Source organism: Nuphar pumila, chromosome 9 (genome assembly GCF_984573655.1).
Source record: "Nuphar pumila chromosome 9, dmNupPumi1.hap1.1, whole genome shotgun sequence".
Taxonomy (NCBI): domain Eukaryota; kingdom Viridiplantae; phylum Streptophyta; class Magnoliopsida; order Nymphaeales; family Nymphaeaceae; genus Nuphar; species Nuphar pumila.
The window spans coordinates 62,442,925-62,466,435 of NC_143257.1; positions in this window are offsets into that span (position 1 = coordinate 62,442,925).

The window sequence follows — 23,511 nt, forward strand, 5'->3', positions numbered from 1 at the left end:
GTAGAAGAAATGGAGAGAACAAAGGGGAGATGCAAAAATTAACTGTCATTCAAATCATCTAAGTATGAAGAAATTTTAGAAATAAAGGGAAAGAAATGTGTTGGAATCTCAGGATTCCTATCGATTTTGCACAGGAATGAGTTGAAGCTGCACAAGCAACCCAACATCCATCCCTCGTGCGTTAATGGGAGCCAGAATTGAAAATCAAGAGAAAAGCCAGAGGAACGAAAAGAAGAAAGGATGAAAACGGAGAAAGGGAGAGGGATTCACCATAGCTCTGCAGATATTCTGAAGGATGGGATGGACCTTCCCTTTTGTCTACGGTGAGAACTTTCCACTTCAGAAGGCCAGAAGGAGATCCCAAAAGGGGAGCTCTTGTCACTCGCAGATGAGAGATCGATCTTCAGTCTCCGGTTTCTTGCAGAGGAGGTGATTTGGGGAACTGGCTTCCTTCGATCACCTCAGGAGAGATCGGGGTAGAGGAGGACTGCTTGGTGTCCAGAAGATGCGAGAGCGATGGATGGTGAGAAAAATAATTGATCCCTTCCTCTCCCTTAAGACCTTGTTTTTATAGAGGGAGAAGAAGGATCAGGAAGGGGAGCGACGGTTGGGCATCGACGGGCTTTGGCGAGCGAGGATGATCCAAGGGTTGAAGAAGGAAGGCCGCACATGGGTTGGCCATTGAGGGTTCGGCCGAGAGAGGAACAGGCGATGGGCGGATGAGGAACGCGATGGGGTGCCGTTAGAGATCAAGGGTGAGGAAATGGAGGAGTTTTCTGGAGGGTAGCCTGCGGCCGATGGATGGCTTAGGGAGGAGAGGCTGTTGGTAGATGGAGGGTTGAGGAAGGAAGGTCGCACATGGCGGGGGCTTGGCCATGGAGGGCTCGGGAGAGAGAGGGAGAAGGTTTTTGGATCCAGCGAGAATGAAGAGAGAGAACCCGAAATGGTGACCAAAAATGAGATAGAGGAGGTGCGAGAGAACCGAGACAGAGAAAGCGAGACATCCTGAAGAAAAACTCCAAAAATATTTTGCTAAACACCTCTTTAAAAGGGTGGTCTTTTTCAAAAGTATTTTCAAAAAGATGTTTTTCAAAAAGGAGGTTTTCAACACTATATATATATTTTTTTCTTTCTTTTGTATTTATATATATATATATATATATATATATATATATATATATATATATATATATTTGTTCTTTTCTTCATTTTCTATATTTTTTGATATTTTTGGAATAAAATCCTAAAATTTATGAGAAAACAAAGATTTATAACTAATTTTTTGTATTTTTGAGAAATATTTACAAAAGAGGGTTTTCAAGGCTATCTTGGGAAAATTTCTTCAGAAAATGAGTTTGGACCCGAGTTTTTGAGAAAATATTCGAGTTTTGAAACTCGAATCGAAAAATATAACATGATGGATCCAAACGGACAGCGGACGAAGTGTCTGAGCTTTTAAAAAAGTTATTTTTGGAAATTTTGATTTTAAACATTGGACAACGAAGCTCAGATTTAGATTTTTTATCTGAATCTGGATCCGAAATTGAGTCAGATATGAATTTATTTTCAATAAAACTTGAGAAACAAAATGGAATTTAGATTTAAAACTGACTCAATTACTCAGAAAATGGAGATAGAGGCAAAAAAGGGAAATATTTACAACATTTTGAAAAATTTGGGGTGTTCACAACCCTACAGACCCTCCAGTCGGATCAAGTCAACCAAACACATAAACCTACTCCACCTTCGGGATAAACTTATTTTTTTTTACTGTAATATTTATTATTGGTCTGTAATAACTCTCTTACTCTGATCCCTTCCTTTTTGTCTATGACAAAGGGGGAGAAAACATGTCTCCATTATTGGAGAAATACTCTCTTTAAACATTTTTTCAATATTTTATCATATTATTATTTTTATGCATAATATCTTTTTGACAGGGGGAGCATATTTTGTCATCATCAAAAACGGGGAGAATGTTGAGAAACTCTGTTTTGATGTCACATAATATGATACACTGTCGTATTTGATTTTATATGATATGATAATATGTCCTCTTGAAAAATGTTATATTATGACTGAATATGTTTTGCCATAAATCTAACGAGTATTTGATGCAAGGATATCTCACCCAAAAAGGATGGAGACTTCATGTTCAAGTACAACTAGTGCAAACATACTCCTTGAAGAAAAAGCTTGATGAGCCATGCATTCCTAAAGATCAACTGAAGAGATCGGCTACCTCAAGATGAAGATTTTTTTCTTTAGAGTCATATGTAACAGAACCTTTAGGAACATGCATATTGCATATTACATACTCATTCATAAAAACTATATCATAAAAGTATACGATAGTTTCAAAAAGCTCCTTTTTGAAAACTAATAATTGTACCTTCTTACAACCCTTTATGAAAAAAAGCATTTTGACATGATTTCAAAATGTAATAATTGTACCTTACATCATATACAAGACAACATGAAAAGAAATGTAGGAAAAAGAGAAAACATGAAATCGACTACATAAAGAAAAACAAATATAATATGTTTTTGAAAAGACTCTAGTTACCTTCTTTAAAGAAATGATTTCAAATATGGGTAAAAAGACAAAACAGAAAATCGGCTACATAAAGAAAAACAAATATAATATGTTTTTGAAAAGACTCTAGTTACCTTCTTTAAAGAAATGATTTCAAATATGGGTAAAAGACAAAACATGAAAATCGGCTAAAGGTTTTGAGAAGACTCTAGTTACCTTTTTACAAATCCATACAATGTCGACTTACTTGAAGTCATCATTCTCTTTGTATAGCATTAAATACCTCCTGTAAGAAATCCTTGTTAAAATATTCTTCTCAAGAATGTTGACCTTCTTGTAGTCCTCATTCTCTCTGAAGACTTTGAAAACCACAACATAAAGAAAACACTTGACATGACTATGTACAAATAAATATCTCAAAGCACTCATTGTACTTACACTCATTTAAAGTAAAGAAGTACTTATGTACTTCAAATCATTAATTAAGATAAAGACAAAACCACAATCCAACGTTAAATGTACTATTGTAAAAAATAGACTTTTTACATAAAATATGTATTACCTAAAAAATTTACAACGACTAGTGTACCCTATATTTTACTTTTATGGAAAAAGACTTTTTCAAATTTCTCTAAAGATGTTTTTGAAATGACATATCATTTCACATCTCAAAAAGGCTACGATTTCAAAATATAATGACTACTTTTTTAAAGCTATATAAACACACTCAAATACACTATTCAACAATGGAATGGAATGGACATGTGAGCTTACAACGAGAAAAATTCCTATTCGATATTTGAAAAGAGAGCCTTGAAAAAGAAAGAGAAAAAGAAAAGAAAGAAAAGAGAAAAAGTCAAGTCCAGCTCTTTGACAAAGAGTATCCTCTGAGTGACAAACAGAACATTCTGAGAATCCTTCATTCGTGCATTCATATCATTCTAAAGGTTCTATAGGAAGTATTGTAACTCTGTTATTCACTGTTTTCCTTCTTTGTTAAAAGAAGTAGACCTCTGTGAAAGAGGGCATTGTCCTTCTCTGTTGAGAGAAGAAGACCTCTATGAAAGAGGGTGTTGTCCTTCTCTATTGAGAGAAGAAGACCTCTGTGGAAGAGGGTGTGCCCCTTCTCTGTTGAGAGAAGAAGACCTCTGAGGAAGAGGGTGTTGTACTATTTATCCGGTGACTCGGATGTTATAGTGGAAAGCTCAAGTGGTTTGCTTGGGGACTGGATGTAGGTCTGGGTATTGAACGAACCAGTATAAACTCTGTGTTTTATGTGTTGTGCCTTATTGCCTGATTATTTTATTTTATCGATCTTTATCGTATTTCACTATTCACCCTTCCGCTAGTGGAATTTCAGATATCGTCCACATATATTTGAAGGATTAAGGTATGATCATCCACTATTTTTACAAATAAAGTTGAGTCTGCTTTGCCTACAAAAAATCCAGTTTTGAATAGAAAAGTTTTAAGTCTATCATACCAAGCACGAGGTGCTTGTTTTAAACCATATAAAGCACATTTTAGTTTAAAAACATGATCAGGCAATTGTTCATTTTCAAAACCTGAAGGTTGTTTTACATAAACTTCTTCATTTATAAAACCATTTAGAAAAACACTTTTAACATCCATTTGGTATAGTTTGAAATCCATATATCTTGCATATAGCAAAAACATTCTTATAAATTCAAGTCTAGCAACAGGAACAAATGTTTCATCAAAATCAATACCTTACTCCTGATTGTATCCTTGAGCCACTAGCCTTGCCTTATTTCTTATAATATTACCTAATTCATCCAGCTTGTTTCTATAGATCCATCTTGTCCCAATGATTTGATGATCTTTTGATTTTGGTACAAGATCCCACACATCATTTCTTTGGAATTGATTAAGTTCTTCAGTCATGGCTAGCATCCAGAACTCGTCAATGATGGCATCATCAATCTTCTTAGGTTGAAGTTGAGAAATGAAAGTCATATTTGCAATACGTTCCAGCTGAGCTCTAGTTTGAACCCCCTTTGTCAGGTCTCCCAAAATCTGCTTTTGAGGATGATCTTTGATTTCAGCAAATGTTCGTTGATGATCATCTTCATTAGATTTAGCTGTGTTATCTAAGAAAAAATTTGTACTTTCAAGATCATCATCGTTAGTCTGCTTATGAACAGATTGATCAACAAATTTATAAAAACTGACATGCATAGATTCTTCAATAGTATTAGTACTCTTATTAAAAACTTTGTATACTTTACTATGACTTGAATATCGTAAGAATATGCCTTCAACAGATTTAGCATCAAATTTATCAAGGCTATCTTTTGTGTTTAGGATAAAGCATTTATAGCCAAAGACTTTAAAGTAGTCTATTCTCGGAGTTCGGTCATAGAATAGTTCACAGGGATTTTTGTTTAATAAGGGCCTGATAAGAACTCTATTTGAGATATAACATGCAGTGTTAACAGCTTCAGACCAAAAATATTTAGCAAGATTATTATGTTGGAGCATAGTTCTAGCAGATTCTTGAAGGGTTCTATTCTTTCTTTCTACTACAACATTTTGAGGTGCAACTCTAAGAAAGGCAAAGTTATGAGAGATACCATGCAAGTTACAAAAATTTACAAAAAGATCATTATCAAATTCTCCTCCATGGTAACTACGAATTTTAACAATTGTAGAAGATTTTTCATTTAGTAACTTTTTACATAAAATTTCAAATTCACAAAACATATCACTTTTATTTTTCAAAAATATTACCCAAGTAAATCTTGAGTAATCATCAATAATGACAAAAGCATATTTATTATGATTAAGACTAGCTACCCTAGAAGGACAAAAAAGATTCATGTGGAGAAGCTCTAAAGGTCTTTTACTTGACACAATATTTTTTGATTTGAAAGATGATTTTGACAGTTTTCCTAATTGATAAGCATCACAAAAATAGTCCTTTTTAAATGATATTTTAGGTAATCCACGTACCAAGTTATTCTTAGCTAATTTAGACATATATTTAGAGTTACATGTCCCATTCTCATATGCCATAAATTTTGAGAGTCATTATTAGCTATAAGACAGTGTTCAGTAATATTCTCTAGGTATAATTCATATATATTATTTTTTCTTATACCTTTTAAAATAATATTTTCATTGGTGTCTGCTATGAGGCATGCATCATGTTTGAAGCTAACATTATATTCTGTGTCACACATTTGACTTATACTTAAGAGGTTATGTTTTAAACCTTTAACAAGGAGAACGTCTTTAATAAGAGGTTTATCAATGTTATCAATGTTGTCAATCCCAATTATTAATCCTTTGTTGTTATCTCCAAAGGTGACAGTTCCTCCTTCTTTATGATGAAAAACAACAAAAAGATCTGGATGTCTTGTCATATGCTTTGAACATCCATTGTCTAGTATCCATCTGTTCTTCTTTTTTAATGCCTGCAATAGATTAAGTAAAACTTCTTTTTGGTACCCGATCGGGTCCCTTTTTATTAGACTTTGGAACCCATATCCATTTTGATTTGAGTTTGTCTACAAGAAGGTCTATTCAGATGAGAGTAACCAATGCCATTCTTGTAAAAAGAGAATTTTTTAGAGGATAGGAGTTTGTCCAGTGATCATGCATATAATTCAGGGTTTATTAACATTTAAATATGCATGATTTTATGAAATAATGTTTCAAAAACCCAATTTTATGTTAGTTTTTGAGTAAATATGCTAAAATGATTTAAAAATAGAAAATGCATGAAAAATAGTTTTATTTTTACATTTTTATACATATTTTAGTTTTTGTTATATTCATAAGTAGTTTAGTTTTAGTTTGCAATTAAAAATGAAATAAAAAATAATATAGAAAAATATTTTTTCATTTTAAGTATTTGTTTTTTTTAGAAAAGAAAAAAAAAAACTATTATATAAATAAGTACAATAGTTTTATTTTGAGTTTCTTTTTAAATAAAAATAAAAATAAAAATAAAGTTTTGTTTGTAACTTTTTGAAAAAAATTTCTAATAAACCGGTTTACAAAGTTTTTGAATTTTAAAAAAAAACTAAAAAAAAATAATAATAATAGCAAACCGGCTGGAACCGGTTTGCGGTTTTTTTTAAAACTGAAAAAAATCGGTTTCAAACCGGTTCCAGCCGGTTTGAAAGCTTTTAAAAACCCCAAAATCGAAATGGGAGGCGTCTCCCCTGTACGCCTGAACCATTTCCTTTTCCCCCTCTTTTCCTTCTCTTCCCTATCTTCTCACCCTTCTCCACCATCACCGGCCCTTCCTTATCCTACCTTCCCCTTCTCCCTTTTCCTCTAATGATATTCCAGCCGGAGGTGGTGGTGGCTCTTCAGTCTGGCGACGGCGCACGGTGGATGACCGCCATTTCTTCCCCCGATTCTCTCCAGTTACGGTAAGTTCAGATCTTCTTCTTCTTCTTTTTCCAATCCGATCTCTTCTTCTTCTTTTTCTTCTTCTTCTTCTCCTTCAGATTTTCTTCCTCTTCTTCTTTTTCTTCAGTTCTTCCTCTTCAGCTTCTTCTTCTTCTGATTTTTCTTCATCCTTCAGTTCTTCTTCTTCTTCTTTGTTCGCTGACTTCTTTTAATCTTGTTCTTCATCATCTTCTCCTCCTTCAGATTCTTATTCTTCTTATTCGTCTTCCTTTTCTTCTTCTACTGTTAATTCTGTGTCAAAAGAAAAAAAAGAAAAAAAAACGAGAAAAAAAAAAAAAACAAACAAACAATAAATACATTCCTGTAGCTTTTGATTACTAATTGTGTTGTTCTGTGTGTTTCCTCATTCCTGATCTCTGCAGCATTCATTTCATTGCATCTTTTGAATTTTTTTAGTTTATCTCATTTCTGTTTAGATATAGAACCGGTATATGTCCTAATTTCTATTTTGTTTCATTTGTATCATTTCAATTTTTGGTATTGTCTGTGTTTGCTAATTCCTGATTTCATTTCATCAGTTTTAATTTTCTGCAATTTCGGTTTCTTGTTTTTTTCTGCAACTTTGTTTTGAGTTCGTCAATTTTTGTTTTGTTTTTTTTTCCTTCTTTCATTTTCCTGTTTAGGCTTATACATTTGATCGGTCGATTTCCTGTTTTTATTTTAGTTTTCCTGTTTTGATTTTATTAATAGTTTGTTTTCTTTTATTTCAAAGTATGAATTCCTGTTTGTAATATTCATTTCATGATATTCAATTCCTGTTTTTCTGTTTTTTTTCTTGTTTTTCAATTCTATCATCTTCCTGTTTTTCAATATATTCATTTAGCTTAGTTTTTCTGTTCAATTTCTTGTTTTCTTACATTCTGACCTTTTGATTTTTTAATTTGTTCATCATGCTCGATTTCTTATGTTTTCTTGTTTGTTTCATCTTGTAATTGTTAGCTTAGTTGGTTAGTTACTTAAACTGTGGTTAATTAGTTAGATCTAATTAGAAATCACATTTCGGATTTAAACGTGTTAGAATTTTCTATTTTTAGTATCTAGCTAGTTTAGTATAGTCTATGTCTATCTCTGGTACTGCTCGTGTTCCTTTGAATTGTGCAGGATAGCACAGGAGTGGAGTGGAAGCGATTATGTGACACGAAGTACGAAGAATAAAGCATCTTTTTGCTTTTATTTTTAGAAATAGGAATTTTAATTGGGTTTGTAAATATTGCACTTTACGCCCTCTGCGAAGGGTATTCATTTGTTGTAATAGCTAGTTGTGTTTACTTTTCTGAACATTTTACATTTCCATAATTCGGCAACAAAGAATAGTTTAGATTTGTGTACTTGAATACGAAATATTCCCGTTCCCTGAGTTCGACCCGGTCTCATCCACTAGTGAGAACCGGTTTTTATTATTTGATGTCTGGTTTTCACATGTTTTTCATATAAAAATCTTTTCAAAATTACAATGATTGCAAAAAGACATCAAATTTTTGGCGCCGTTGCCGGGGAACGGCGTAATATTAGTATTCACTTTATTGCCTAGTGTTTGTGTGCATTTAGGTTTAGAACCACGTATGTGCATATCTTAGAGACGAGCTTACTTTTTTGCGCAGCCCACCTATTAGGATCCCCTTAGAGGTGACTGTGTACGATTGGTACCGTACACATAGATTTCATATTTCTTTGCATAATCTCTGTTATGTGTAATTGCGTGGTGTTTGTTTAGTTTTTGTTGTTTTTAGTTTACTCGCTTTGTGGTTTGCGTGGTTTGGCCGCTTAGTGCGTTAGTTAGGTAGAAAACCCAAATTAGGACGTGTGCTACACTGGTCTACTCCAAGGTGTACGCAATGGCTGACGATCATCATTTGATCCGTCCTTTGAGGGAGTACTTCATGCCAAATACGTATACTCCCGCCTCCTGCATCACGAGACCTGATGTAGGAGCAAGCCATTTTGAGATTAAGGCCAGTGTGATTCAAATGTTACCTTCGTTTTATGGCCTTAGCAATGAGGACCCATATCGTCATCTCGACGAATTCCTTGAGATTTGCTCGACTGTGCGAATCAATAACTTTGGAGATGATGCTATGCGGTTGACTTTGTTTCCGTTCTCTCTTAAAGATAAAGCCAAGCACTGGCTAAAATCTCTTGAGACAGTTCGTATTACTACTTGGGAAGGAATGCAAAAAGAATTTTTAAAAAAATATTTCCCAATTAGTAAAACTAATCAGTTTCGTAAAGCTATAACCAGTTTTTCTCAAATTGAGGGAGAACAATTTCACGAGTCTTGGGAGAGATTGAAAGATCTTCTCCGCAAGTGTCCCCATCACCAGGTGCCTCGTTGGCAGTTGGTGCAGTATTTTTATGACGGGCTTACTGAAAAGCATCGTCAAATGGTTGATTCGTCTTGTGGGGGCACTTTTATGCTCAAGAGTGAAGATGAGGCGTGGTCTCTATTTGAGACCTTGAGTGAAAACACGATGCATCATAATTTGTCTTCACGGTTTGATAGGACTACATCTCTGCCTAGTGGTCCTAGAAAGGTTGGGATTTCTGAAGTTGGGTCCGAGTTAGAATTGCGTACCAAGGTTGACCAATTGACTAGGAAGTTAGATCAATTCCTAGCCAATTCTTCGAGAAGTCCAATAGAAAGAGTGTGCGAGATATGTGCTAGCCCTGCACACTGTGTTTCAGATTGTCCGGCAGCACCATTATATCCTGAATTCGTTCAAGAGCAGGTGAATGCTGCCCAAGGTTTCGCTAAACCCATGCCCGATTCATTTTGGCGAAACCAGTCTATTTTTCCATCCCATCAGCCCTCCCAGATACAGTATAGACCCAGTAACCCTTCACAAGGTTACTCGCATCCTATATTTCCACAGGTTCATTCCCAGTATTGTCTACCTTCTCCTCAGGAGCCCATTCCAAGTTCATCATTTCAAGAGAAGATGTTAGAAGCCTTTTCTGATATCAAGGCTACTCTTTGTTCCCATACGCAGTCAATAGCCAAGCTAGAGACTCAAATGGGACAGTTAGCTCAGACATTGAGTAGGCAAAGCCAGGGAAACCTTCATAGTCAATCTGTTGTCCCTAAGGGAGAGGATTCCATGTCATTTGACTTGCAACCCACTGCTTCACATCATGAGCAAGTCAAATCTGTTACATCCCTTCAGTATGGGAAGGCGTGTCAATCTACTCAGGAATCGACTCATGAACCCCATATCATTTTTACTGACGAGTCGATCTCTATGATACCTCAACAGAAGGGGCCTTACTCACAGCATACATTTTCATCATATAAAGCCCCATTTTCTCAGCCTTTAGGATCACCAATTTTTAGTAAGCAAGAGGTACAGATGCAGAAGGTGCTTGACCAAGTCAAGCCTGATCATATTCACCACTTGTCTGAAGTTGCATTCATTGATACTCGGTCGGTCCTAGACTCTCGATTCTTGACCAGTCTCTCAGATGAGACTAATCTTCGTTCTTCATGTCAAGAGAGTTATGATCATACAGTTGGAGGTAGAAGGGATGGAAACACAGTGCGTAGTGTCACAGATGACACTCTTTTCTACATAGAGCCCGGTTGAGTCTGACTTCATGTCCATTGATCTCATGGACGATGAAGGATTTTTCTAGGGATCCGTCTGGCTGGGGACGTGAAACTTAGCGCTTTATGGGAGGCAACCCATATCTTGTACATTATTAGGTTTACTTAGAATTTATAGGTTTTATTTTGTTTTTACTTTTTAGTTTTCTTCATGAGTTTTTCATATTCTTTTTGTTTCATTCATGGTTTCATGTTTTGTCATGTGTACATTGCATTCATAGAACGTGCAATTTTAATTCATGTCAGGTCATTCTACTCTTTTCCCTCAATTATTTTCTCTCATGTGCATTCACTTAGTTTCATTCAAGCATGGGGGAGTGCCACTGGGACAGTGTCATTCAAGCATGGGGGAGGGTGTAGAATGCACACCTTGATATTTCTGTTTACGTTCTTGCACATGTTTACACATCTCTCATAAAAAGTAGATTTTTAAAGAAAGAGTTTGAACTTATATGAATGTTATTTCAAATCTAATGTTTTTAGAGGATTTTTAAGCCCCACGAAATTTTTTTCTGACATAGATCTAAAAATTATGGTTGTTTATGCGGATTTCAAAGAAATGATGATCGATACATGTTAAAGTTTATTTTGAATCATAAATATGAATATGCACAGTTTTATTTTTGAAAAACTAAGCAAATGAACAAAAGCATAAAAATGAGCTCAAAAGAAAAAATATATAGCATGCGTTAGGTTGTTTGGATAATTCCACAATCCTTAATAGATGGAAATTAGATGTAAGTTGAAACTTTTAATTCCATTTCGAAAAGGAGAGTGGAAAACTTTGTGATCCTAAGTAACTGAGAACAAATACAAGTTGAAATGTCTGACTCTCATGTTATAAAGGTGAATGAAGGAAGTCACTTTTATGTCTTAGTTGATATCTTTTGATATGTATTGAAAAAGTATAGAAGATATTGACATTGCACAAGGCATAAAAGCAGACCACATGCAAGCTATAAGAGAAGAATAAGTACGCAAAAAGAAAAAGCGTGAAAAAAATGAAAAAATTGAGAAAAGAGCTGAAAAAGAAAGAAAAGTTCAGTGCTTAGAAGTATGATTGAGAAAACCTGTGCAGAAAACATATGAGTGAGGATAAGTAAATATAATATGTTTTTATTGGATTTTCTAAGAATAAAACATAAATAACTGTGATATTTAGAAAAGTGAAAGAAATTCTTTTTCTGTGGTAGTGCATAAAAGACTCTAATTATATTTTGATTTTGAAATAATAGGAAATATTTGTGAAAATAAAGTCTTTAATTACCTACTGCTTATGAGGATGTGTAATATTATGCATACATGACAGAGATGTTTGTGGGTAGCATCACTGCAAACCCTCACGAGACCTTACTCGTCCACTGGGGTAACCCAGGGGTTGAAAGGGCTTGTTGCATGAGCTAAATGCAACCGTGATTCCTACGAAAGTGAGTTAGGTGATAGTTTGATTTCTTGCAATTTTTTTGTTTGCTCGAGGACTAGCAAAACATAAGCATGGGGGTATTTGATCATGCATATAATTCAGGGTTTATTAACATTTAAATATGCATGATTTTATGAAATAATGTTTCAAAAACCCAATTTTATGTTAGTTTTTGAGTAAATATGCTAAAATGATTTAAAAATAGAAAATGCATGAAAAATAGTTTTATTTTTACATTTTTATACAGATTTTAGTTTTTGTTATATTCATAAGTAGTTTAGTTTTAGTTTGCAATTAAAAATGAAATAAAAAATAATATAGAAAAATATTTTTTCATTTTAAGTATTTGTTTTTTTTAGAAAAGAAAAAAAAAACTATTATATAAATAAGTACAATAGTTTTATTTTGAGTTTCTTTTTAAATAAAAATAAAAATAAAAATAAAGTTTTGTTTGTAACTTTTTGAAAAAAATTTCTAATAAACCGGTTTACAAAGTTTTTGAATTTTAAAAAAAAACTAAAAAAAAATAATAATAATAGCAAACCGGCTGGAACCAGTTTGCGGTTTTTTTTAAAACTGAAAAAAATCGGTTTCAAACCGGTTCCAGCCGGTTTGAAAGCTTTTAAAAACCCCAAAATCGAAAGGGGAGGCGTCTCCCCTGTACGCCTGAACCATTTCCTTTTCCCCCTCTTTTCCTTCTCTTCCCTATCTTCTCACCCTTCTCCACCATCACCGGCCCTTCCTTATCCTACCTTCCCCTTCTCCCTTTTCCTCTAATGATATTCCAGCCGGAGGTGGTGGTGGCTCTTCACTCCGGCGACGGCGCACGGTGGATGACCGCCATTTCTTCCCCCGATTCTCTCCAGTTACGGTAAGTTCAGATCTTCTTCTTCTTCTTCTTCTTCTTTTTTCAATCCGATCTCTTCTTCTTCTTTTTCCTCTTCTTATTTCAATTCTTCTTCTTCTTCTCCTTCAGATTTTCTTCCTCTTCTTCTTTTTCTTTTTCTTCAGTTCTTCCTCTTCAGCTTCTTCTTCTTCCGATTTTTCTTCATCCTTCAGTTCTTCTTCTTCTTCTTTGTTCGCTGACTTCTTTTAATCTTGTTCTTCATCATCTTCTCCTCCTTCAGATTCTTATTCTTCTTATTCGTTTTCCTTTTCTTCTTCTTCTGTTAATTCTGTGTCAAAAGAAAAAAAAGAAAAAAAAACGAGAAAAAAAAAAAAACAAACAAACAATAAATACATTCCTGTAGCTTTTGATTACTAATTGTGTTGTTCTGTGTGTTTCCTCATTCCTGATCTCTGCAGCATTCATTTCATTGCATCTTTTGAATTTTTTTAGTTTATCTCATTTCTGTTTAGATATAGAACCGATATATGTCCTAATTTCTATTTTGTTTCATTTGTATCATTTCAATTTTTGGTATTGTCTGTGTTTGCTAATTCCTGATTTCATTTCATCAGTTTTAATTTTCTGCAATTTCGGTTTCCTGTTTTTTTCTGCAACTTTGTTTTGAGTTCGTCAATTTTTGTTTTGTTTTTTTTTCCTTCTTTCATTTTCCTGTTTAGGCTTATACATTTGATCGGTCGATTTCCTGTTTTTATTTTAGTTTTCCTGTTTTGATTTTATTAATAGTTTGTTTTCTTTTATTTCAAAGTATGAATTCCTGTTTGTAATATTCATTTCATGATATTCAATTCCTGTTTTTCTATTTTTTTTTCTTGTTTTTCAATTCTATCATCTTCCTGTTTTTCAATATATTCATTTAGCTTAGTTTTTCTGTTCAATTTCTTGTTTTCTTACATTCTGACCTTTTGATTTTTTAATTTGTTCATCATGCTCGATTTCTTATGTTTTCTTGTTTGTTTCATCTTGTAATTGTTAGCTTAGTTGGTTAGTTACTTAAACTGTGGTTAATTAGTTAGATCTAATTAGAAATCACATTTCGGATTTAAACGTGTTAGAATTTTCTATTTTTAGTATCTAGCTAGTTTAGTATAGTCTATGTCTATCTCTGGTACTGCTCGTGTTCCTTTGAATTGTGCAGGATAGCACAGGAGTGGAGTGGAAGCGATTATGTGACACGAAGTACGAAGAATAAAGCGTCTTTTTGCTTTTATTTTTAGAAATAGGAATTTTAATTGGGTTTGTAAATATTGCACTTTATGCCCTCTGCGAAGGGTATTCATTTGTTGTAATAGCTAGTTGTGTTTACTTTTCTGAACATTTCCATAATTCGGCAATAAAGAATAGTTTAGATTTGTGTACTTGAATACGAAATATTCCCGTTCCCTGAGTTCGACCCGGTCTCATCCACTAGTGAGAACCGGTTTTTATTATTTGATGTCTGGATTTCACATGTTTTTCATATAAAAATCTTTTCAAAATTATAATGATTGCAAAAAGACATCATCCAGGTTCTCTTTCCCTTTGGTAAACTTGAAAACCGTTTTCATAAGATTTTCAGTTTTGCTTTTTAATTCTGAAATTTCTACTTGGAGATTTTTAGTCTTGGAACTAGTAGAACTGATTTCAGAAGTAAGAATTTCTTTTTCAACTCAGAATTTTCAACACTGAGTTTTTCATTTTTCTAGGAAAGCTCTAAACTTTCAGATTTTAAAATTGTGTTGTTGAGAATCATTTTCCTAGATTCTTCAAAGAGTTCTTGAAATGCATTTAGAAGTTCTTCAAAAGAAAAATCAGAAGATTCACTTACAAAGCTTTCTTCTGCCATAAAGCACATATTTGCAGTTTCGGCTTCATCGTCACTCGACTCTTCACTGGTGGATGGTTCTGAATCATCCCATTGAGCATGTAGAGCCTTTTTCTTGAAGAATTTTTTCTTTGGTTCCTCGATTTTAGATTTTTTTTTTAGAAAAGGACAGTCACGTCTTACGTGACCTGGCTTATTGCATTGATAGCACATGGTATCTTCCTTGAAGAATTTCTTTTCCTTGTGCTTATTTGATAGCTTGTTCTTTCTCATGAAGCGCTGAAATTTTCGAGTAAGCAGCGTAATTTCAGATTCCTTTTCTGAGTCCTCATTCTTAGAAATGGCTGGGAAGGCAAGATTTTTCTTCGTAGGTTGTTCCTCTTCCCTTCTTTCTTTCATATTAACTTTATAGGCCATGAGATTGCCTATTAGGTCATCCAGAGTGAGTTGGATAGATCTTGGGTTTCTTCAATAGCTGTGGTCTTTTTCTCTCAGTCAGTTGTAAGCGATCTTAAGATCTATTTCACCTTATCGGTTTGGGAATAGGTTTCTCCCAGAGATTTAAGATCATTGGTGATGTTGGTGAATCTCGTAAATAACTTTGTGATGGACTCATCTTTATTCATTTTGAATAGCTCATATTTTCGGACCAGAGATGAGATCTTAGCTTCTTTTACTCTGTTAGTTCATGAATAACCTTCAGGGAGTGCCAAATATCATATAAAGATTCACAGACTGATATTCTGTTAAATTTATTTTGATCAATGGCGCAATACAAAGCATTCATAGCCTTTGCATTTAGATTAGCCATCTTCTTTTATTCATCAGACCATAAACTATAGTCTGAAGATGGGGATGTGTATGGACATTCAACAATTTTTCATACAGCAAAGTCTATAGATTTTAGGAATATGGCCATCCTACATTTCCAATATCCGTAGTTGGTGCCTGATGTCTTCTTTGTAATCGTTGTAATTTTGAAAAGATTTTTTTATATGTAAAACATGTGCAAACCAGACATCAAATAATAAAAACCGGTTCTCACTAGTGGATGAGACCGGGTCGAACTCAGGGAACGAGAATATTTTGTATTCAAACACACAAATCTAAACTAATCTTTATTGCCGTATTATTAAAATATAAAATGTTCGAGTAAAGTAAAAACAACTATCTATTACAACAAATGAATACCCTTCGCAGAGGGCGTAAAAAGCAATATTTACAAATCCAGAATTAAATTCCTAATTCTAAACTGGAAAGTAAAAAATAAGCTTCTACTCTCGCACCCTTCTGCGTCACGTATACGCTTTAGCTCCACTCATGTTCTATCCTGCATAAATCAAATGAACAGAAGCAGTACCAGAGATACTAATAGCGACTACACTAAGCAAAGTAAATGCTAAAATACTATGACTAAACAATTCACTAAGCAATTTTAAGAACTAAATTTAAAATAAAAAACTAGCTGACAACATTATCTTAACTAAGTAAAACTAATTTCTAATTAATTAATATGCAATTAAATGACTAATATACTAAATCACACTAATGCTAACAATTACTTAAACTAATTACAACACACTTATCAGCTGACTTATCTATGTAACTAAGCAATTAACAAATCAATTAACAACTACCCTAACAACAACTACACTTTATAACATTTCATTAAAAACTTAGTTACATTTCAAATCATGCTAATTAGAATTCCAGACATTCATCAACTTGAAATCTAAAGATAATCAACAATAATTCCCACTTTCAATTTAATCCAATCTGTCAATAGCTCTTGCCGGAATTTAGATAATAATGAATAGTGATTTTCACTGATTTCCAGTAATGAACAGTGGAATGCCAATGATTTCCAGCAACATTCAGTGAAAGCACAATTCGGATCTTATGGACTTCACTGTAACACAGTAAACATACAGTGTTCACCAGATATCAAGTGTTCATTAACAATCAATGAAAGTATTCAGAAATCAATATCAATTAACAAGAATTACTGATCATTTTTTAATCTAAAACTCGATGGATTTTTCAATTCGTAATAGAAATCCTCCACCAGAAACAACAATCGTGTAGAAATCTTCACGCTGATTGTGAAATTTCTAGCTGACACAAGGGATTCCGATCAGCTATCTACTGCAAATCTAAAGCTCTGATCGGTACCGAAATTCTTGATGTCCAAATGATCTAGATTGTCAAAGCAACATAATCACAAATCTGTATCCAAAACAAGATAAAAAGTCGATCTAGATGATCGATCCAATATTTGAAGAATTGTATTGGAATCCGATGACAGATTTTTAAATCAAAGGAATGATGGATTTCAGAATGTAAACTGGAATTTAGCATTAATGTTCATCTAACTAAAGCATCAATTTCAAAATTGAAGATCGGAAAAAAAATTCAGAAACAACAATCGAAGATCAATTTTTCTCTTTCCATTTTTCTTTACACAGAAACACAACCTGAATTACACAGAAGAAGACAACCTGAATTCATTAAACAGAAGAAGAAGATAAATGTGGAAAAAGAAGAAGAAGAAGAAGAAGAAGATGAAGATCAGAAGACTTACCGTACCTTAGAGGGGTTAGGAAAGAATGGCCTCCACCGTGCGCCAGTCGCCGGACTGAAGATCCACCACCACCACCGGCTGGATATTGAATAGAGAAAGAGTAAGAAGAGGAAGAATGAGGTAAGAAACCACCGGCGGTGGTGGAAAAAGTGAGAAGAGAGGGAAAGAGGGGAAAAGGAAAAAAGTTTCAGGCATACAGGGGAGACGCATCTTTTTTTCATTTTTTTGGTTTTTAACAGCAAGCAAACCGGTTTGTTACTATTTGTTTTTCAGTTTCTTTTTTTTTAGTTTTTTTAAAAGAAAGCAAACCGGTTTGAACCGTTTTTTTTTATTTTCAGTTTTTCAAAAAAAAAAAATCACAAACCGTGTAAACCGGTTTGTCAGAAACTTTTCAAAAGTTAAAAAAAACTTTGAAAACAAAACTTATTTATTTACAAAGAAACTCATTTGAAAACAATTAAAACTACTCTAACTATTTATATTTATATTTAATTTTTTCTTCTTTTCTAAAAAAAAACAAACAACTAAAATGATTTTATTAACAATATAAAACTATTTTTCTCTATTTTTTATTTTTTATTTTTTATTTTTATTTTTATTGAAAACTAAAACTAAACTATTATGTTAATATCAAACATTAAAATATGTACTAAAATATACAAATAAAGCTATTTTTCATACATTTTCTGTTTTGAAATCATTTTAGCTCATTTAACGAAAACTAGCATAAACATGGGTTTTTAAAACATTTTTTATAAAATCATGTATCTTTTAATGTTAATTCACCTTGAAATATATGTATGATTAAATACCCCCATGCTTATGTTTTGCTAGTCCTCGAGCAAACTAGACAAATGCATGAAATGAAAACTATCACCTAACTCACTTTCGTAGGAATCACGGTTGCATTTAGCTCATGCAACAAGCCCTTTCAACCCCTGGGTTACCCTAGTGGACGAGTAAGGTCTCGTGAGGGTTTGCAGTGATGCTACCCACAAACATCTCCGTCATGTATGCAAAATATTACTCATCCTCATAAGTAGTAGGTAATTAAAGACTTCGTTTTCACAAATATTTCATGTTACAAAAAAAATCAAAACATAATTAGAGTCTTTTATATACCACCATAAAAAAAGAATTTCTTTCACTTTTCTAAATATCATAATTATTTATGTTTTATTCTTAGAAAATCCAATAAAAATAAGTTATTATTTACTTATCCTCACTCATATGTTTTCTACACAGGTTTTCTCAATCACACTTCTAAGCATTGAACTTTCCTTTCTTTTTAAGCTCTTTTCTTGATTTTTCATTTTTTTCACACTTTTTCTTTTTGCGCATTCATTCTTCTCTTATAGCTTGCGTGTGGTCTGCTTTTATGCCTTGTGCAATGTCAATATCTTCTATACTTTTTCAATACATACCAAAAGATATCAACTAAGACATAAAAGTGACTTCCTTCATTCACCTTTATAACGTGAGAGTCAAACATTTCAACTTGTATCTGTTCTCAGCTACTTAGGATCACAAAGTTTTCCACTCTCCTTTTTGAAATGAAATTCAAAAGTTTCAACTTACATCTAAGTCCCATCTACTAAGGATTGTGGAATTATCCAAACAACCTAACGCATGCTCTTTTTTTCTCTTTTGAGCTCTTTTTTTACGCTTTTGTTCATTTGCTTAGTTTTTCAAAAATACAACTATGCATATTTGTATTTGTGATTCAAAATAAATAAGTAACTATGCATAGTTTTTCAAAAAGTAAATGCTAAAATACTATGAGTAAACAATTCACTAAGCAATTTTAAGAACTAAATTTAAAATAAAAAACTAGCTGACAACATTATCTTAACTAAGTAAAACTAATTTCTAATTAACTAATATGCAATTAAATGACTAATAGTTACTAAATCACACTAATGCTAACAATTACTTAAACTAATTACAACACACTTATCAGCTGACTTATCTATGTAACGAAGCAATTAACAAATCAATTAACAACTACCCTAACAATAACTACACTTTATAACATTTCATTAAAAACTTAGTTACATTTCAAATCATGCTAATTAGAATTCCAGACATTCATCAACTTGAAATCTAAAGATAATCAACAATAATTTCCACTTTCAATTTAATCCAATCTGTCAATAGCTCTTGCCGGAATTTAGATAATAATAAATAGTGATTTTCACTGATTTCCAGTAATGAACAGTGGAATGCCAACGATTTCCAGCAACATTCAGTGAAAGCACAATCCAGATCTTATGGACTTCACTGTAACACAGTAAACATACAATGTTCACCAGATATCAAGTGTTCATTAACAATCAAAGAAAGTATTCAGAAATTAATATCAATTAACAAGAATTAATGATCATTTTTTAATCTAAAACTCGATGGACTTTTCAATTCGTAATAGAAATCCTCCACCAGAAACAACAACCGTGTAGAAATCTTCTTGTTGATTGTGAAATTTCTGGCTGACACAAGGGATTCTGATCAGCTATCCACTGCAAATCTAAAGCTCTGATCAGTACCAGAATTCTTGATGTCCAAATGATCTAGATTGTCAAAGCAACATAATCACAAATTTGTATCCAAAACAAGATAAAAAATCGATCCAGATGATCGATCCAATATTTGAAGAATTGTATTGGAATTCGATGACAGATTTTTAAATCAAAGGAACGATGGATTTCAGAATGTAAACTGGAATTTAGCATTAATGTTCATCTAACTAAAGCATCAATTTCAAAATTGAAGATCGGAAAAAAAATTCAGAAACAACAATCGAAGATCAATTTTTCTCTTTCCGTTTTTCTTTACACAGAAACACAACCTGAATTACACATAAGAAGACAACCTGAATTCATTAAACAAAAGAAGAAGATAAATGCGGAAAAAGAAAAAGAAGAAGATGAAGATCAGAAGACTTATCGTACCTTAGAGGGGTTAGGAAAGAATGGCCTCCACCGTGTGCCAGTCGCCGGACTGAAGATCCACCACCACCACCGGCTAAATATTGAACAGAGAAAGAGGAAGAAGAGGAAGAATGAGGTAAGAAACCACCGGCGGTGGTGGAAAAAGTGAGAAGAGAGGGAAAGAGGGGAAAAGGAAAAAAGTTTCAGGCATACAGGGGAGACGCCTCTTTTTTTCATTTTTTTGGTTTTTAACAGCAAGCAAACCTGTTTGTTACTATTTGTTTTTCAGTTTCTTTTTTTTTAGTTTTTTTAAAAGAAAGCAAACCGGTTTGAACCGGTTTGTTTTATTTTGAGTTTTTCAAAAAAAAAAAAAATCACAAACCGTGTAAACCCGTTTGTTAGAAACTTTTCAAAAGTTAAAAAACACTTTGAAAACAAAACTTATTTTTTAACAAAGAAACTCATTTGAAAAAAATTAAAACTACTCTAACTATTTATATTTATATTTAATTTTTTCTTCTTTTCTAAAAAAAAACAAACAACTAAAATGATTTTATTAACTGTATAAAACTATTTTCTCCATTTTTTTATTTTTTATTTTTTATTTATTATTTTTTTTTTATTGAAAACTAAAACTAAACTATTATGTTAATATAAAACATTAAAATATATAATAAAATATATAAATAAAGCTATTTTTCATACATTTTCTGTTTTGAAATCATTTTAGCTCATTTAACGAAAACTAGCATAAACTTGGGTTTTTAAAACATTTTTTATAAAATCATGCATATTTTAATGTTAATTCACCTTGAAATATATGCATGATCAATGCCATTGAAGAAAGGATGAAGAGATGCGTGTTGACCTTCGATGTCACGAGCATAAGAGATTGATGCTATTTGTGCTGGAAGACTTGTTATGTCGAAAGCAGCAAAACCTGCTCTGATACCGAATGAAATTCCACTAGAGGGGGGGTGAAAAGTGAAATACGATATAGATCGATAAAATAAAAATTAAAGACAATAAGGCATAACACAATAAACACAGGATTTATACTGGTTCGGTCGAGTTACTCGCCTATATCCAGTCCCCAAGTAAAACACTTGAGCCTTTCACTATAAAATCCGTGTTACGGGAAAAATAGTACAACACCCTCTTCCTCACAGGTCTACTTCTCTCAACAGAGAAGGGAAACACCCTCTTTCTCAAAGGTCTACTTCTCTCAACAGAGAAGGGAAACACCCTCTTTCACATAGGTCTACTTCTCTCAACAGAGAAGGGATATAGTAGATAACAGAAAGTTACAACACTTTCCTAAAAAACCTTCAGAATGATATGCAGAGTATGAATGCACGTATGAAGATTTTCAAAATATTCTCTATTTGAAAAATGGGTAGAATAATCTCTCAGATGAACAAAATGTTCTTTTCTTTTTCACACACAGTTGATTCTTTATTCAAAGAGCTTTTTCTTGTCTTTTTCTCTTTCTTTTCTCTTTCTTTTTCTAAGCTCTTTTTCAGTATATCGAGTAGGAGTTTTTCTCTTTAAAAGATCACATGTGTCTTATGAAATATTATTTTGTTTGTATATATATAGGTTTTTAAAATTAGTTGTTGCTTTTTGAAATGATTGTCCTTTTGAGATGTGAGGTGTCAGGTCATCTCAAAACATATTTTTATGAAAGAGTGTGTGAAATGATATGTGTACTATATTACTTTTTCAAAAAGTTGTCATTCCATAAATTTAATATTTGAGGTACACTATACGTTGTTTGTAATTAAAAATGAGTTTTAATTTGTAATGGGTCTTTTCTCAAAATAAATGCTTTGTAGTACATTGAACGTTGAAGTGTAATTTATAATGTAATTTTGTCTTTACTCAATTTAATGATTTGTAGTATATTAATAGTTTTCTTACAAATTGTCACTTCTTTGGTTAAATGTATATAAGTACAATAAACACTTTAAGTACTTTTATTATAAATGGTCATTTCTCAAATGCTTTTTGAGGTGGCATTTAATGTTTACAGAAAGAATGATGGCTTTAAATATAGGTCGACATTCTTGAGTGTGGATTTTAGTATTAAATAAATAAATAGTCATTCACTAACTTAATTGTCTTGTTAAACAATAAGTGGTTGTATATAAAATAATATTCGTTTTTCTCAAATCATCAATTCAAGATGAACTATTGTGTATTATGAGTTAATACATTTTGTCTTTTTCTTTCATAAAAGTTTTGAAATCATTAGCTTTTATATCTTTTCAAGTTGTCTTTTTCATAAATGCTTGTTAGAAGGTACAATTAATGCTTTTAAAATCATGAGCTATTATATCTTATAAAAATGTCTTTTTCATAAATGCTTGTAGGAAGTACAATGATTTATTTCAAAAAGGTGTTTTTGAAATAACGTATCCTTTTATGAAAGCTTAGCTATTTGTAAATAAATTAAAGCATATAGTGTAATATGAACTATGCATGCTTCTGAAGGTTCTGTTACATATGACTCTAAAGAAGAAAACAATCTTCATCTTGAAGTAGCCGATCTTCTTGGATAATCTTTATGAATGTATGGCCCATCAAGCTTTTTCTTCAGAGTAGTATGATTGCATCAAATAGTTATACTTGATCAGATTGTCTTCATTCTTCTTATGTGAAATAACCTTGCATCAAATACTCATTAAATGTATGACACATCATATCCAGTCATAATATAACATATTCATGAAGGCATATCATATTTATCATATCGCATGAAAGCATATCATATATTTATCATGTATCATATTTATTTATCATGACAGCATATCATATTTATTATGTATCATCAAAACATAGTTTTTCAACATTCTCCTCCTTTTTTATTATGACAATATATGCTCCCCCTGTCAATAAGCCATATGCATAATGATAATTTGAATATGATATCATACATAAAAAATGCATAAGACGATAGTATATAAAAACATAAGTAAAAGTTTAAGTTCAAGAAATTGAATTTCTCTTACATAGGAGAGATAGGTTTTTCTCCCCCTTTGTCATTGACAAAAAGAGGGATCAGAGTAGAAAAGTTATTATTACAGACCAAAAAAAATATAGTTCATTCAGAATCAGACGAGGGATGAAATTTGCGAAGGAGAGCATATTGGCCAATCTTCAGTGAGTGAAAAGCTTGCTACTGAGAGGTTTGATTCTTCAGCGGGAGATCCTGTGTGTTCTGGATATCTAAAAGAGCAGAAAATATATATAGTTCAGATGTCGGAGAAAGATCTGCCTCACCAGAGCCTTC